This window comes from Gigantopelta aegis, chromosome 2 (genome assembly GCF_016097555.1).
Source record: "Gigantopelta aegis isolate Gae_Host chromosome 2, Gae_host_genome, whole genome shotgun sequence".
In the NCBI taxonomy this organism is placed as follows: Eukaryota; Metazoa; Mollusca; class Gastropoda; order Neomphalida; family Peltospiridae; genus Gigantopelta; species Gigantopelta aegis.
The window spans coordinates 37,733,137-37,748,701 of record NC_054700.1 but is presented as its reverse complement, the minus strand read 5'-3'; positions in this window follow the sequence as shown (position 1 = coordinate 37,748,701).

Genomic DNA, 15,565 nt, shown 5'->3' with positions numbered 1-15,565 from the left:
GGCGGGGGGGGGGGGGGGGTGCGTAGCCCTGTGGTAAAGCGTTCGCTTGGTGCGCTGTCGGTTTGGGATAAATTCCTGTCATTGGGCCCATTAAGCTGTTTCTCGTTCCAGCCAGTGCACCACACCGGGTATATCATGGTACGTGCTATCCTGTCTGTTGGATAGTACATATAATAATGAAAATTGTAACGAGTTTTCTCTCTAAGACTATGTCAAAATTACCAAATGTTTGACATCCAATAACCGTTGATTAATAAATCAATGTGCTCTTGTAGTATCGTTAAACAAAACCAACTAACTTTAGTATTAGTATTAGTAATCCTCTTAAAGAAATAAAATAACGAAATCCCGAGTATAATTAAATTCTATTACAGACACCACAACGTGACCGAGGTTATAATAACTGTGTATTAAAAAAAAATGATATAGTGGTTTTAATGATTTTCGGTTGTAGAACTAATTTATCTCCACCACATGACAACTATATATTGATTTGTCTTACAACGGCTGTTTTTTTGTGTGAGGACAATATTAATACACGTGAGTTTGTGATCGATCTTAGGACGATCGTACCGGATACCATCAATACCACTAGAACTGACGAAAACGTTAGCTACATTTTAAATTACCTTAAACTTCATGTACCGGCTCCCAACCAGAGCGTGTTTTAACGACTCAGTTGGTAGGGGTAAGACAATCTGATTCAAATTAACTCTACTGGTTTATCAGTAGATATAACAGCATTGCGTGGACTGCCATGTCCAGGTGACATTGCGCCTGTAAAATAATAATTTACCTATCGACCAATAACACCTCGCCTTTTTGGGAGCATACAATTTGTAAAAAAAACTATTGGGCGAGACTGTTTATGCGGCCGCCGTACCGCGAACCATACCAATACGTACGGGCCGGGTTATGCGACTGCTCAACTGCAATAATATATATACTGCAGGTGTTTAATTTATTTTTTAAAGAACTAAATCAATCTTCAATTTGACATTACAAATGATTTATTTTATAAAATAAAACATGTTTTAATGCATTGGCAAGATCGGTCTGGTGAGATACAAGTTTGTGTTTGTTTTTTGTTTAACGACACCACTAAAGCACATTGATTAATTAATCATCAGTTATTGGATGTCAAACAACTCACTCAACCAGTGCACCACAACTGGACAAAGGCCATGATACTTGTTTTCCTGTCTGTGGGAAAGTGCATATAAAAGATCCCTTGCTACTAATGGAAAATGTAGCTTATTATCTGGAGAACTCAACTTATTATCTGGAGAACTCAACTTATTATCTTGAGAACTCAACTTATTATCTTGAGAACTCAACTTATTATCTCAAGCTATCTATGTATTATGTCAAGTGCTCAATATAGTAACTGTCGTTAATATGTATGTCTTTTTCTTTTGAAATGATCTTTTTGACTGTACAGTACTGATGCAGAAGTTGAGAGCTAAAGATAATAAGCCGAGCGCTGGAGATAATAAATCGAAGACTCGAGATAATAAGTCGAGCCCTAAGGATAATAAGTTGAGCACTCGAGATAATAAGTCAAACACTTGAAATAACAAATCGAGCACTCGAGATAATAAGTCAAGAGTTTAATATAATAAGTTGAAGCACTCAGGGTAATCAGTCAAATGATTGAGATAATATAAGTCGATCACTCGATATAATAAGCCGAGCGCTTGAGATAATCAGTAATACGTTCGAGATAATAAGTCGAGTGTGCATTCAGCATGCGCGGAAACAAACAAAGTCGATCAATGTTTACCTGTGGCTTAAACATACTTTGATAAAATTATGAAAATGTAGATATGAGATCTCGACTTGTTATATTGATGTTGAGGGCTGAACCTATTATCTTGAGCTCTCAAATTGTATTGTCGAATGCTATACTTATGTCGTGTCAATGCGTACGTACATTCAGTGGCATATAGTCATGATAACAGGTCGAGAGCTTGACATTATAAGTCGAAATCTTGAGATAATATGCCGACATTTCAAGATAATAAGTTATGCACTCGACAAAACAAGTCCTGATTTCAAGATATAAGTCGAAGTTCAGTAAAAATAAGAAAAATATGTGCGTCCTAAATATACCACCATATTATTTATTTATGGGTGTTGTTTTTTTTCAGACTATGAAAAGAAAGTTTGAGTCTTTAGTACATTTTAAATTACTGGTGTTTAAGATAATGATAGTTATTTTAACACTGTATGGCCGAACGTTGATTCATTTCTATGGCAACGGGATTAAATAATAATCGTAACCATTTTGCAATAATTTTATACACACAGTCCACAGCTGTTACAGCTGAGATTCATACAGCCGAGGTCCAATTCAGTCAGATTGTCGCTTGAGCAATATGCGAACTTGTTGGCCTATTTCAACATTAAAAACACGGGGAGGGGGAATGCAATAATAAACTTTGGATTATGTACTAGAGTAAATATATTTTATGGCTATATTATCACGATTTTTTTGTTTGTCTTGAAATTTTATATTGAAATTAGTTTCCGGCATACTTCGTAATTCGCCCGAATCATTTCGTATACCCTTGGCATAATTCCGAATGTTTTCAAATTCTTTTCAAATCAATGGCATGATTCTGCAAATAAGGTTTTGATTGATCGAAAGAAAGATCAACTGGACATGAGCTCCAACGGGATGCTGTTAGATCCACAGCTAATAGTAATTAAAGCCGCACACCCTAGTTCCATCCAGCGAAAATAAATTATAATTTGGTTAATCTACAAACCTGTAACACACTTAGATCACGTTTTTATCAAATGGAGTGAAAAAGCAGGTTTTATATCGATAAATACCATGGGAATCCCCATGTCCCAATTGCTTGAAATAATTTTGAAAGTTTGTATTCTGATGTCACCGGTAGATGTCGCTCGAAGCACACCAATGCCTACGTCACGACACATTTCACAGACTTGGGGTGCGTTCTTTTCACCTCTCCTGAACATGTTCCAACTGTTCTATCCTGGTTGTATCCCCTCTCCAGATATCGTAAGACTTAGCAAAATTATTGGTTTTAAGGGTTTGTAACGTTTTGTATTGAGATACTTACTTGTCTGAACTTTATTGTTACTGAAAATGAACAACAACAAATCGGATGTTGATTGCGCGAACCGTGCACGAGAAAACAAACCGAACCAAAATCATAACGGTCACGTGGTATACCAACGTCTGTGACATTGAAATGGAAATATCCCGTCTAAAAATAGATTAGACCTTGTCTCCTCAACGGTTTTTTCTCAAACGTGCGTCCGTTTTTCAGAAATCCGAAATATTTATTTTGTGGTATTACAAATACCAGGATTACCAGGATTACCAAAAAACACTTCAGGTGAATGGAAATGTATATTCTAAATAATAAACGGTAAGTAAAGTGCAATTTTATTTGTGAAAAAATGGGTTTAATAGCGAAAAACAACGCCGTATTGGTTAACAACTAGCCGTAACTAGGGTGTGTCCCTTTAACCAGTGGAGCTAATTTTAATTAGATTGGGGGTAAGACCACTACACCGACGTTTCTGTCACTAACGACTAACTACTAGCCCACTGTCATCGACAGACAGCCCAGGTAGCTGAGGTGTGTGCCCAGGACAACGTGCTTGAACCTTAATTGGATATAAGCACGAAAATAAGTTGAAAAACACACACCCTTCATTGAAAACGCACTATCCAATCTTCAGTTGTTATTGGTATCGCATGTGTGAAGTTCAGCCCAAACCAGACCCAAGCACTCAACACATTTTATTTACGGTTATATGGCGTCAGACATATGGTTAAGGACCACACAGATATTGAGAGAGGAAACCCGCTGTCGCCACTTCATGGGCTACTCTTTTCGATTAGCAGCAAGGAATATTTTTTATATGCACCATCCCACACACAGGGTAGTACATACCACGGCCTTTGATATGCCAGTCGTGGTGCACTGGCTGGAACGAGAAATAGCCCAATGGGCCCACCGACGGGGATCGATCCCAGACCGACCGCGCATTGAGCGGGCGCTTTACCACTGGACTACGTCCCGTCCCCACTCTCGATGAAGCAAAGACGTGTCAGCGTGTTCTCTCTAGCTAAGAAGGATACTAACTTTTTGTATAAAAATGGATCTAATATATACCAAATACCTTTTATAAAACTCGGCATTCGATGAGAAACATTCTAGGCCGTACATGAAAATATGAGAGATAACTCTCATGTCTTATGCATTCGGCAATTATCGCTTAGCAAATAAACTGACAAAGTTACTTCATGGATGTCCGATACCACTGAATACATCCAAGATGCTCTGAAAAGTCGGTAACCAATTTATTATTTAACCAATTCGTACTTCTTTGCAAAAAATATATTAATCATTAAAGGGGCATTTACGACTACCGTAAGGTCGCTTTGTGGAACGGCTGTAAAGTTTACGGTGCAAATTGTAAAACTCACCTTAAGTCACTACAATTAACCTTAGCTACAATTATTTCGTGGGACGGGGCCCAGGACTACCGTACCGTCGCTAAAGCCATCACTGCCAGTTCCTTCCGACGAAGACTTCCACTGCTGAACGTCAGATACTTTCTCGGATCGCCTTAGCGCCAACGTTTCATAACGAACCCTTCGCCTCCAGGTAAGGGCTTAGTCGAACTTTAAACATTTTGGTTGCAGTTCATAATTTTATGTTTTTGTTTTTTTTGTAAATACTGTAGTTATTTGTTACTGCCCGTCTAAATTGCTCAAACCACCTTAAAACCTTTTCGGCAGAGCACTCTAATTTTATTTTTGGACTTTAACCTTTTTTTTAGCAGGACATGATTAGGATGAATCAGCTTTCCTATTTTGGCCTTAGGTCATTGACCTAACTACTAAATTCTTCTTCCAAATTCCGCTCACTTCAAACGTAACCCCCACCTCCTCCTGGCCCGGACTTGTCACTGGCGATGTCATTTCATTTTAATTTTCTTTATTTTTATGCTTGTATCAAATTAAGTTTCAAGTACGCTGTCTTGGGCGCACACCTCACCTACAGGTACTGTTGGTCCAGGACAGTGGTTGATGGTTAGGTTTTATTCCCTATGGTTAGTGAGTTAAAGTTTGTTTCGTTTAACGACATCACTAGGGCACATTAATGTTTTAATCAACGGCTAATGGATGTCAAACACAGACAGGATACCATGGCCTATGAGACGACAAGTTTTAGTACACTGGCTGTACTAGCCCATCGACGGGGATCGATCCTAGATCGACTGCGCACCAAGCGAGCGCTTTATCACTGGGCTACGTCCCGCCCCAGTCCCTCTATGGTTTGTGAGTGTGGAAAAAAGTTTGTTTTGTTTAACGACAACACTAGAGCTCATTGATTTATTAATCATTGGATACTGGATGTCCAAAATTTGGTAATTTTGACCAGTAGTCTTAGAGTGGAAATCCGCTACATTTGTTTCATTAATAGCAAGAGGTCTTTTATATGCAACATCCCACAGATAGGAGAGCACATACCACGGCCTTTGATACACCAGTTTTGGTGCACTAGCTGGAACGAAAAATAGCCCAATGGGAAACCTACGAGGATCGATCCTAGACCGACCGCGCATCAAGCGAGCGCTTTACCACTGGCCTACGTCCCGGTACGCCGCACACCGCCTCTCCCCGCCCCCGCCCTGCCCCACCCCGCCCCCGCCCTGCCCCACCCCGCCCCGCCCCTCTATGATTTGTGAGAGTAAAGTCGATGTAGTGACCTCACCATTGAGTCACTAGAATTCACCCTGGATGGGAGCCGGTAACGGGATTCTAACCCAGGACTTACGTAATACATCACCTATGCCGGTAATTTCCATTGCGTGGCATGCTTCCGTCACAGAGGCGGTTGAGACAGCGCTCGCCTGATGCGCGATCGATCTAGGATCGATATCCGTCGGTGGGCCCATTGGGCTATTTCTCATTCCAGCCAGTGCTCCACAACTGGTATAGCAAAGGCCGTGGTATGTACTATCTTGTCTGTGGGATGGTGCATATAAAAGAACCCTCGAAAAGAGTAGCACATGAAGTGGCGACAGCGGGTTTCCTCTCTCTCAATATCTGTGTGATACTTAACCATATGTCCGACGCCATATAACCGTAAATAAAATGTGTTGAGTGCGTTTAAATAAAACATTTCCTTCCTTCCTTCCAGTCGATTGAGCGCTTGCCTGAAGAGGTTGCGTCGCAGGATCGAACCACCTCGGTGGATCCATTCAACTGATTGGGTTTTTCTCGTTCCAACCAGTGCACCACAACTGATTAAAATGCCGTGGTATGTGCTTTCCTGTCGGTGGGAAAGTGCATATAAAAGATCCCTTGCTGCATTAGGAAAAATTACCAAACGTTTGACATCCAATACCTGATAATTAATAAATCAATGTGCTCTAGTGGTGTCGTTAAACAAAACACATTTTAATTTGAGCTTTCATCACAAAACTACTCATACACGCCTGCCGCGGATAATAATTATACCAGCTAGTATTGAAAACAGGATGATTATTTTGAGCGAAACTAGGTTAGTCCGAGTTACATCGGAAATTAGCAGCTTAATTAACCGCATTTGTTTTTCAATATAGTTCAAGCGTGAGATATTGTAATAGCCATGGTGTTTACGTGTTGACTGAAACACTGTGTGTAGCAGATTTGGCCACAGCTATTGTTATCTATTGATTTCATTTGATTTGGTGGTAAACACAGGTAAGGTGTCGCATCACCTTTCCCCGTGCAATTACTTTGTGTAGCAGCAGGTACGTGTACGGGAAATTATGTGAGGAATGGGTATATCTAGACTGTGGCGAGTAAAGGGTTTAGGGGAGTGTGTGTGTGTGTGTGTGTGTGTGTGTGTGTGTGTGTGTGTGTGTGTGTGTGTGTGTGTGATGCTTCCTCGGAAAATACATTTTAATTATTTTTTTGATCAGCGTGAATTCGAACCCCGACCACCACCCCTGCACACGCGCCTGGTATAGCTTAATACAGTCCAATTTAGGAAGTAGGTCGTCCGTCATTAAAAATAATATAAATGCCTTTTCAAATCTTTCTTTGTGATTTCAAGTAGGTTGACCTCTGTAGTATTTAAATAACTTGTCGGTTTGAAGTTACTTGTTATGTGTTATTTGCACAGCATAAGCTACGATATTAATTATTTAGTAATAAAAATGATAACATCTGTGTATGTGAAATGTTGTCTCTTATATAACAGCCAAATGAGACAGTGCTCTGGGTTTAAGGGTGGAGAAGTAAAATGTTATGTAGTCCACCCATATATTGATATTTTTACATGGTGGTTACCATTTAAACGAATGTACTCCCTAAAAATAACAGTCACACAAGCCTCTCGATATTGTCATATTTGTTTCATAGAATATGTTCTAAAATTGATGGCATCACTTATGAAAATGTTCGTACTGCCCCGTAGTAATCGTTTTTAATCTTTGGTTACTTCAACACTTCAACACGTCTTGGGGCGGGACGTAACACAGTAGCAAAGCGCTCGCTTGATGCGCGGTCGGTCCAGGTTCGATTCCCGTCGGTGGGCCCATTAGGCTATTTTTTTTCTCCAGTCAATACACCATAATTGGTATAAACAAAGGCCGTGGTATGTGCTACCCTGTCTGGGATGGTACATATAAAAGATCCCTTGCTACTAATGGAAACATGTAGCGGGTTTCCTCTCTAAGACCATATGCCAAATTACCAAATGTTTGACATCAAATAGCCGATGATTAATAAATCAATGTGCTCTAGTGCTGTCGTTAAACAAAACAAACAAACAACAATGGGTACGGTGTAATGCTAGGATCATACTACCAACTGTCACGACAAAGTTGGCCAACTTTCTGCTCTAACGACTTCTACGACTGTCCAGTTGCTAGTCTGAGCGCTCTTACAACTCGATTCTCGTCGTATAACCCATTAGTTGTTAGTCTGAGCGCACGCGTCGTAAGTCGGGAGTTGAGGAAATTACAACGCAACCGTCGAGTTGGTCAACTTCGTCCTGACAGTTGACAGTGTGAACCTAGCATAAGGATTTGAACCCAGTACCTACCAGCCTTAAGTTCGACGCCTTTAAGACCATTTTTCTTTCCCCAATTCTCTCCACCCATATGGGTAATAATATTCACTACACCACCGAGTCCGACCCGCCGCAACACGGACTCAGTGTAATGAAAGTGAATAACATGTGAAAGTGAATAAGATGTCGGTGCTGAAAAGTCTTCAAACACTGATTCAGCTGTAAGTACTCGAACGTGTTAGTCTTGACGAGAGATGAAAATGCCAGTACAATCGATGTTGTCTTTCATGGCATTAGGTCTTAAGACCTGCGAATCTATTATTCATTTACTCCATTAGTTCACACGTTACCCTCTAAATCCCACAAGTGGCCATGTACTGAACTCACGCAGGCAATCAATGGCGTTATATATGTAACATTTTCAATTCTGAACAATTATATGCATGGCGTGCTCTCGCGTGCATATACTGGTACTAAGAAAGCAAGAAAGAAAGAATGAGAAGGAAAGAAATGCATTAATTATGGTTAACTAGTTAAAGGGACATTCCTGAGTTTGCTGCACTTTTTAAGATGTTATCGACTAAAAGAGACTTTTTAACGATTGTAATTATATATCAAATATATTTTTCTGCACACAATATTAGTGGCTGTATATTAAACGTGTTTCTGATCGTTCTAATATTTGTACTAGGTTAGATTTCATCTATTTCCTAAAATATTGTTTTTTTCATACGTACGAAATTATTTGAAGACAAAATCCAGTTTGGGCTTCTTACAAATATTAAGAAGACCAGAAACACATTGAATATACAGACACTGATATTCTAAACAAGAAAATATATTTAATATGCAAATTTAATCGTAGAAATATTTTATTAGTCGGAAACATCTTACAATGCAGTAAACTCAGGAATGTCCCTTTAATGAGTACACGAATGCTAATAATTTCACAACTTTCTCCTAGTATGTTTTTATTCTTTTTGTATTATATATACTAATTATACTATTATGTTAGAACTACTGACACTGCTAGTTGAACTATAGTAATGTAACAGGGACGTGTATTATGTAACGAAAAATGTACACGGGGTGTAGATAGCCTCTATTAGAAATTCGCGAGAAAATATAAGCAGAGTTACGTCCCCTAACCACTCTCGGCGCATTCCGGTTACAGCTTGAATGGCCAATGACCACAGTTGTTTGTGAACCTTCAGCTGAGATTAATGCATGCCAGTTTAAAAATAAAGAATGATACAGGTAAAAATTAAGTTGATGAAATTGCGTTTTGTTATTGACCATATGTTAAATATAGGAGATGAATCTAGCGAACCCTCATTACACGACCGTCATGCACATAGCGACTTTTAATAAAGACGGTGGCGCCCGTAAAGGTTGTATTTACGGAATTCGTTTTTATACGCAATATAATTCAGCGCTTTCTGTGTACAGTAGTCGACAGGACATGGGCGTAAAACGATACTTGAGTATTTTGTTATAGATTATTTTTCTTGTTTTTATTTTATTTTCTTGTCTCGTATGTAATAAAATGTTCTGTTAATGTACAATCCAATGCTTTATAGTAATAATACGAACAATAACAGAACTGTGTTGAATTAACCAGTCATCGTAAGCTCTGGAGCGACAAATCGAATATGAAATACAACACCTTCTGAAAGATTTCATTAAGCTCCCGGATGTTATGTCCTGGATCAAACAACAATTTGTCCATTATGACAGGTCGTTTTTTATATTTAGTCATAATAAACCTGACACGTGTTAATGAGTTTTGTGTTTAACAATAACACGGATCTGTCTGTTGTTTACAGACACAAGTTTATACGGGGTGTAGATAGCCTCTATTAGAAATTCGCGAGAGAAAAAATAGGCAGAGTTACTTCCGGCGCTTTCCGGTTACAGCTTGAATGGTCAATGACCACAGTTGTTTGTGAACCTTCAGCTGAGATTTATGCATGCCAGTCCCTGACATCATAAATGTCCCCACCTATGCTTTAAAAATAAAGAATGATACAGGTAAAAATTCAGTTGATGAAATTGCGTTTTGTTATAACTGACCATATGTTAAATATAGGAGATGAATCTCATTACACGACCATCATGCACATAGCCACTTTTACTAAAGACGGTGGCTCCCGTAGAGGTTGCCCCTGCGCGTGCTGTAACCTCACCGTGGTGCAGGGGTGTAACATTCTCTTTGAGAATGGCCAATACAGCACAAATTGAAGTTTAGAGTAAAATTCGGTGTCCGTAAAATTCTTTGATATTTGTATTTGTATTTTTTCACAGTTCTTTACACTGTTTTTGTATAAACCTTGAATTTTTATATTGATGTTGATCATCACTTTATTTATTTGCATTACCATAGTTTGACACCCAATAGCCGATGTATTTTTCGTGCTGGGGTGTCGTTAAACATTCATTCATTCATTCCGTAGAGGTTGTATTTACGGAATTCGTTTTTATACGCAATATAATTCAGCGCTATGTGTGTACAGTAGTCGACAGGACATGGGCGTAAAACGATACTTGCGTATTATATTATAGATTATTTTTCTTGTTTTTATTTTATTTTTTATTTCTTGTCTCGTATGTAATAAAATGTTCTGTTAATGTACAATCCAATGCTTTATAGTAATAATACGAACAATAATAGAACTGTGTTGAATTAACGAATCATCGTAAGCTCTGGAGCGACAAATCGAATATGAAATACAACACCTTCTGAAAGATTTCATTAAGCTCCCGGATGTCATGTCCCGGATCAAACAACAATTTGTCCATTATGACAGGTCGTTTTTTATTTAAAGTCATAATAAACCTGACACGTGTTAATGAGTTTTGTGTTTAACAATAACAAGGATCTGTCTGTTGTTTACAGACACAAGTCTAGGTTTATGTTATGGTCAGACGTTATTATTGGTACTGTTTCTCGTTTCAGCCAGTGCAACACGACTGGTATATCGAAGGCCGCAGTATGTGCTATCCTGTTTGCGGAATGGTGCATATAAAAGATTCCTTGCTACTAATGGAAAAACAATGTAGCTGGTTTCCTCTCTAATTAAGACTATACGTTTTATGAAGATCACAGGGTATTGTGGGATAACCGCGCGGTCACCCTTAAAATCGTATTGGACGTTATCAGCCGTCCTGCTTTATTACTGTAAATAATTATGTGAAACCCTTGATTAAATAGACTTTCCCCATCTAAAATCACAAAACTGACCAGTTACGTAGTCACAAAGAAAAGAAAATTATCACTTTGGTATCATGAGTGGTTGTTTTTGCTCCTACGTACCCTACCAATAGGCCTAATAATATGCATTTTTCTTTGGATTTTTTTTAAGTGAGAAAAATACCGATTTCGTTCTATTGATGCAAATTGAAATATATTTAGTAAAATAGTATATTATATTATCAAGTCATTTATGTTATTTTACAAGTCAGGTTGATAAAAGTGAAGCGCCTTGTCGTAAATGAATGCTTTTGTTTACACTGTGCATACAGGAGTTGGTCGGAGCTGACGTCACTTTGCCCCAAGCTAGAATTCCGGATGCACCCAAAACCAAAGTTAGCAGGATTAATCACTGTTTTTAACTCTAAAATTACGCGTTTTTCATTTCTTAAAGTGTCAGTATGTGTTGGTGATCCGGGTATGCATCTTTCCAACACATGAGGCTCATGTTTGAGTTTACTCTCCCTTTAATACGCGGTCGGTTTAGAACCGACCCCTATCGGTAGGACAATCGGGCTATTTCTGGTTCCAGTCAGGGCACCACGACTTGTGTATCAAAGGCTGGGGTATGTGCTATCCTGTTTGTGGGATGGTGCATATAAAAGATCCCTTGCTACTAATGAAAAAATGTAGCGTTTTTTTCTCTCTAAGACAATATGTCAAAATTACCAAATGTTTGAAATCCAATAGCCGATGATTAATAAATCAATGTGCTCTAGTGGTGTCGTTAAACAAAGCAAACTTTAACTTTTATCCAGCCATAGTTTCTATAGACTAAATGCCAAGAAATGCAAATTAATTTTAGAAAATCGCCATCGTGTTTTATGTTGACTGTATTTAAGATAAACACAACTAGTGCACATTGATTTAATAATCATCAGCTACTGGATGTCAAACATTTAGTACTTCTGGCATATAGCCTTAGAGAAAAACCCCGCTACAGTTTTGTTTTAGTAGTAACAAGAGATCTTTTATATGAACCATCCCACAAACAGGATAGTACATACCACAGCATTTGATGTACCAGTCGTGGTAACGAGAAATAGTCCAACGGGCCTACCGACGGGGATCGATCCTAGACCGACCGCTCATCAGGCTAGAGCTTTACCACTGGTTCAACTCCCATCCCTACATATTTTATCAATGTCGATTATTTTATATAGCCTCTCATAACTCCATATGGAGTACCGGCCTCGGTGGCGTCGTGGTTAGGCCATCGGTCTACAGGCTGGTAGGTACTGGGTTCGGATCCCAGTCGAGGCATGGGATTTTTAAACCAGATACCGACTCCAAACCCTGAGTGAGTGCTCCGCAAGGCTCAATGGGTAGGTGTAAACCACTTGTACCGACCAGTGATCCGTAACTGGTTCAACAAAGGCCATGGTTTGTGCTATCCTGCCTGTGGGAAGCGCAAATAAAAGATCCCTTGCTACTAATCGGAAAGAGTAGCCCATGTAGTGGCGACAGCGGGTTTCCTCTCAAAATCTGTGTGGTCCTTAACCATATGTCTGACGCCATATAACCGTAACAAATTAAAATGTGTCGAGTGTGTCGTTAAATAAAACATTTCATTCTTTCTTTTTTCCATATGGAGTGGCTCAGAGCTATTTTAGATTCTATGGTATTTAGTGTTGTATGTTGTACGACTGGGGTGACACTTTATTAAACACTTTGTCTGTGTGTCTGTTCATTGCTGCTAAAAGACAAATGTAGCGGGTTTTCTTTGAAGACAACACGTCAGAATTATCAAATGCTTGGAATCCAATAGCCTATGATTAATTAATCAATGTGCTTTATTGGTGTCGTTAAACAAAACAAACTAACTTTTGTCTCCCACGCCGGTGTAATAAATATGTGTATTACAAAAGGAATGAACCTTTGTATTTTAATGATGTAATATACACCCCACACACGTAGGTATATACAAATATGTTTATTACATACATACATAATGAATTAATTTCAGAGTGTAACAAATACGCTAAATATTTATTATTTGTGTTCGTGGAACATTTAGCTGTAACGAAAGATGATATATTTTTTTGTAATCGTTGTTAGAAAGCCCATCTTACATTAAAGAGTAACAGGATATAACAAATATAGCTTTGTTATTGACTCGTCCTTCTATGCAACTGATACGTCATCCCCCCCCCCCCCCCCCACCCCTCTCCCCTGGGGTATAATGGTGATTGAATAATACACCTTCACACTTGATTGGTCTAACACGTCCGCTATAGGTCGCAGACACTGTGGTATTGGTTTCCATTGGCAATTTCGTATTCTATGAATACTAAGAGCATGTAGACGCCTGAAAAAGAACGTGGATGTAGATCAGTTACAATATGATGACTGCTGCTTTAGAATGTTGTCATCTGGTGGGATGGGGCGCATTAATTATTGTATTATGCCTGGTGAGTCTCGAAATATATGGGTTAATCGAATGAAAAGAAAGAGAAAGAGAAAGAGAAAGAGAGAGAGAGAGAGAGAGAGAGAGAGAGAGAGAGAGAGAGAGAGAGGGGGGGGGGAGAGAGAGAGAGAGAGAGAGAGAGATACATACAGACAACAGACAGACAGAGAGAGACAGATGGGAGCTGCTACTTGGAGCCGATGGCTTAACCACGACATCATTTCATTTTAATTCAATTTGTTTTGTGTTTATATCCAATTAAGGTTCAAGCACGATGTCCTGGGCACGCACACCTCAGCTGTCTGGGCTGTCTGTCCAGGACAGTGGATTAGTTGTTAATTGTTAGTGGTTAGTGAGAGATAAGAGGGTGTAGGCTAGTGGTCTTACACCTACCCATTGAGTCGTTAAAACTGGCTCTGGGTGGGAACCGGTACCGGTCTGCGAACCCTGTATCTACCAGCCTTATGTCCGATGGCTTAACCACGACGCCACCGAAGCCGATGATGATGATAACTTGTTTAACGTGCCCATATACCACTAGGGTTTCGAACACGCCCATCCCGAGTCCGACCTCCGATAAGATCGGTGACCTGACTCGGGATGGAAGGGGGGGGGGGGGGTAGAGTTGAAAATGGGCAGAATTTTGAAAATAGCAATTAGTAAAAAAGTTAATAGAATAAATTTAAAAAAAAAAGAAAGAAAAAAGAATTGACTGCTCGGCCGAATAATATTTATATAATTTGGAGCATTTTAGAAGGACGGTCCAAAATTAAATAAGAAAAAGAAGAGAGGATCGGACTATTTAATAATAATTTAAAAAAAAGAGTAATTTCGACATAATCTTTTGAACGCAGATCTAAAAGTTTAAAGTCCGATCGATATGTCCACGTGAGTGGCCTCGTTAAGGCCGTTTGGGTGCACAGCTTATAGGGACGAGATGGGTTGCATCCCGTCAAGAAAACCCCTAGATTGACAGTTGATAGACGTTGAAGGTGTAGTGCTGTGCTGAAATACAGATCTTGAGAAGCCGGATCCGTCTGAACGAGAGAGAGTATCAGACTAGGGTATAGTCCAGTCGTCATGGGTTGGTATAGTGGTGCGGACGGGCCCGACTCCGGAGGATACGAGATGGTATCACTATAAAGCAAATAAAGTCTAGAAAAAGAGTAGTACGGGCCGACCCCGCTTCCTATTTCTTCTTAGAGTGGGGCGGTCAATCTTCCAGTGCTGCTAGGACAGGCTCGGACATGTAGAGACTAAACGCGAACAACCGTGGCGTTCTGCAGAATGGCCGTCATACGAGTCACAAAAAAACAAGTCAACATAGTTAGACGGAGAAATGACGTGGAGGCGAGGAATCTCGCTAAAAAAGAATCCAACCTGGTGGTGCAGACTGTCGAAACGAGAAGCGTTCCAGCGTTCTATCAGTTCCAATGGCCGCATACATCCCAGTAGAAAACTTCATTTCGCTGACAAAAACAACAAAATGAAGGATCCCCAAGTCGAGCACATGAAAGCACGTACAGTGTGCACCAGCGAAACAAACACGTCTTACCGCGTGGAGCTCCAGACTGGGAATGCCGAAGCCGATGTAATACTACATCACGTAAGCCACTTTAGACCCCTAATTAATTTGCCGTGTGGTTTAAAATCTGAGTGGATTATTCTTACTAAGCATACCATCCATTTCCTTTGGTTGTATTTAGGACTGCGTGGTGTCACGGTGCCTGAGTAAGTCACACACAATAGAAAATAAATAAACTACCCACACTGTTGGCAATTGGTGAATTACAAACAGAGATCAATTCAATACCGCAGACCATTTACATGATAGATGAGGTAAAGTATAGTACA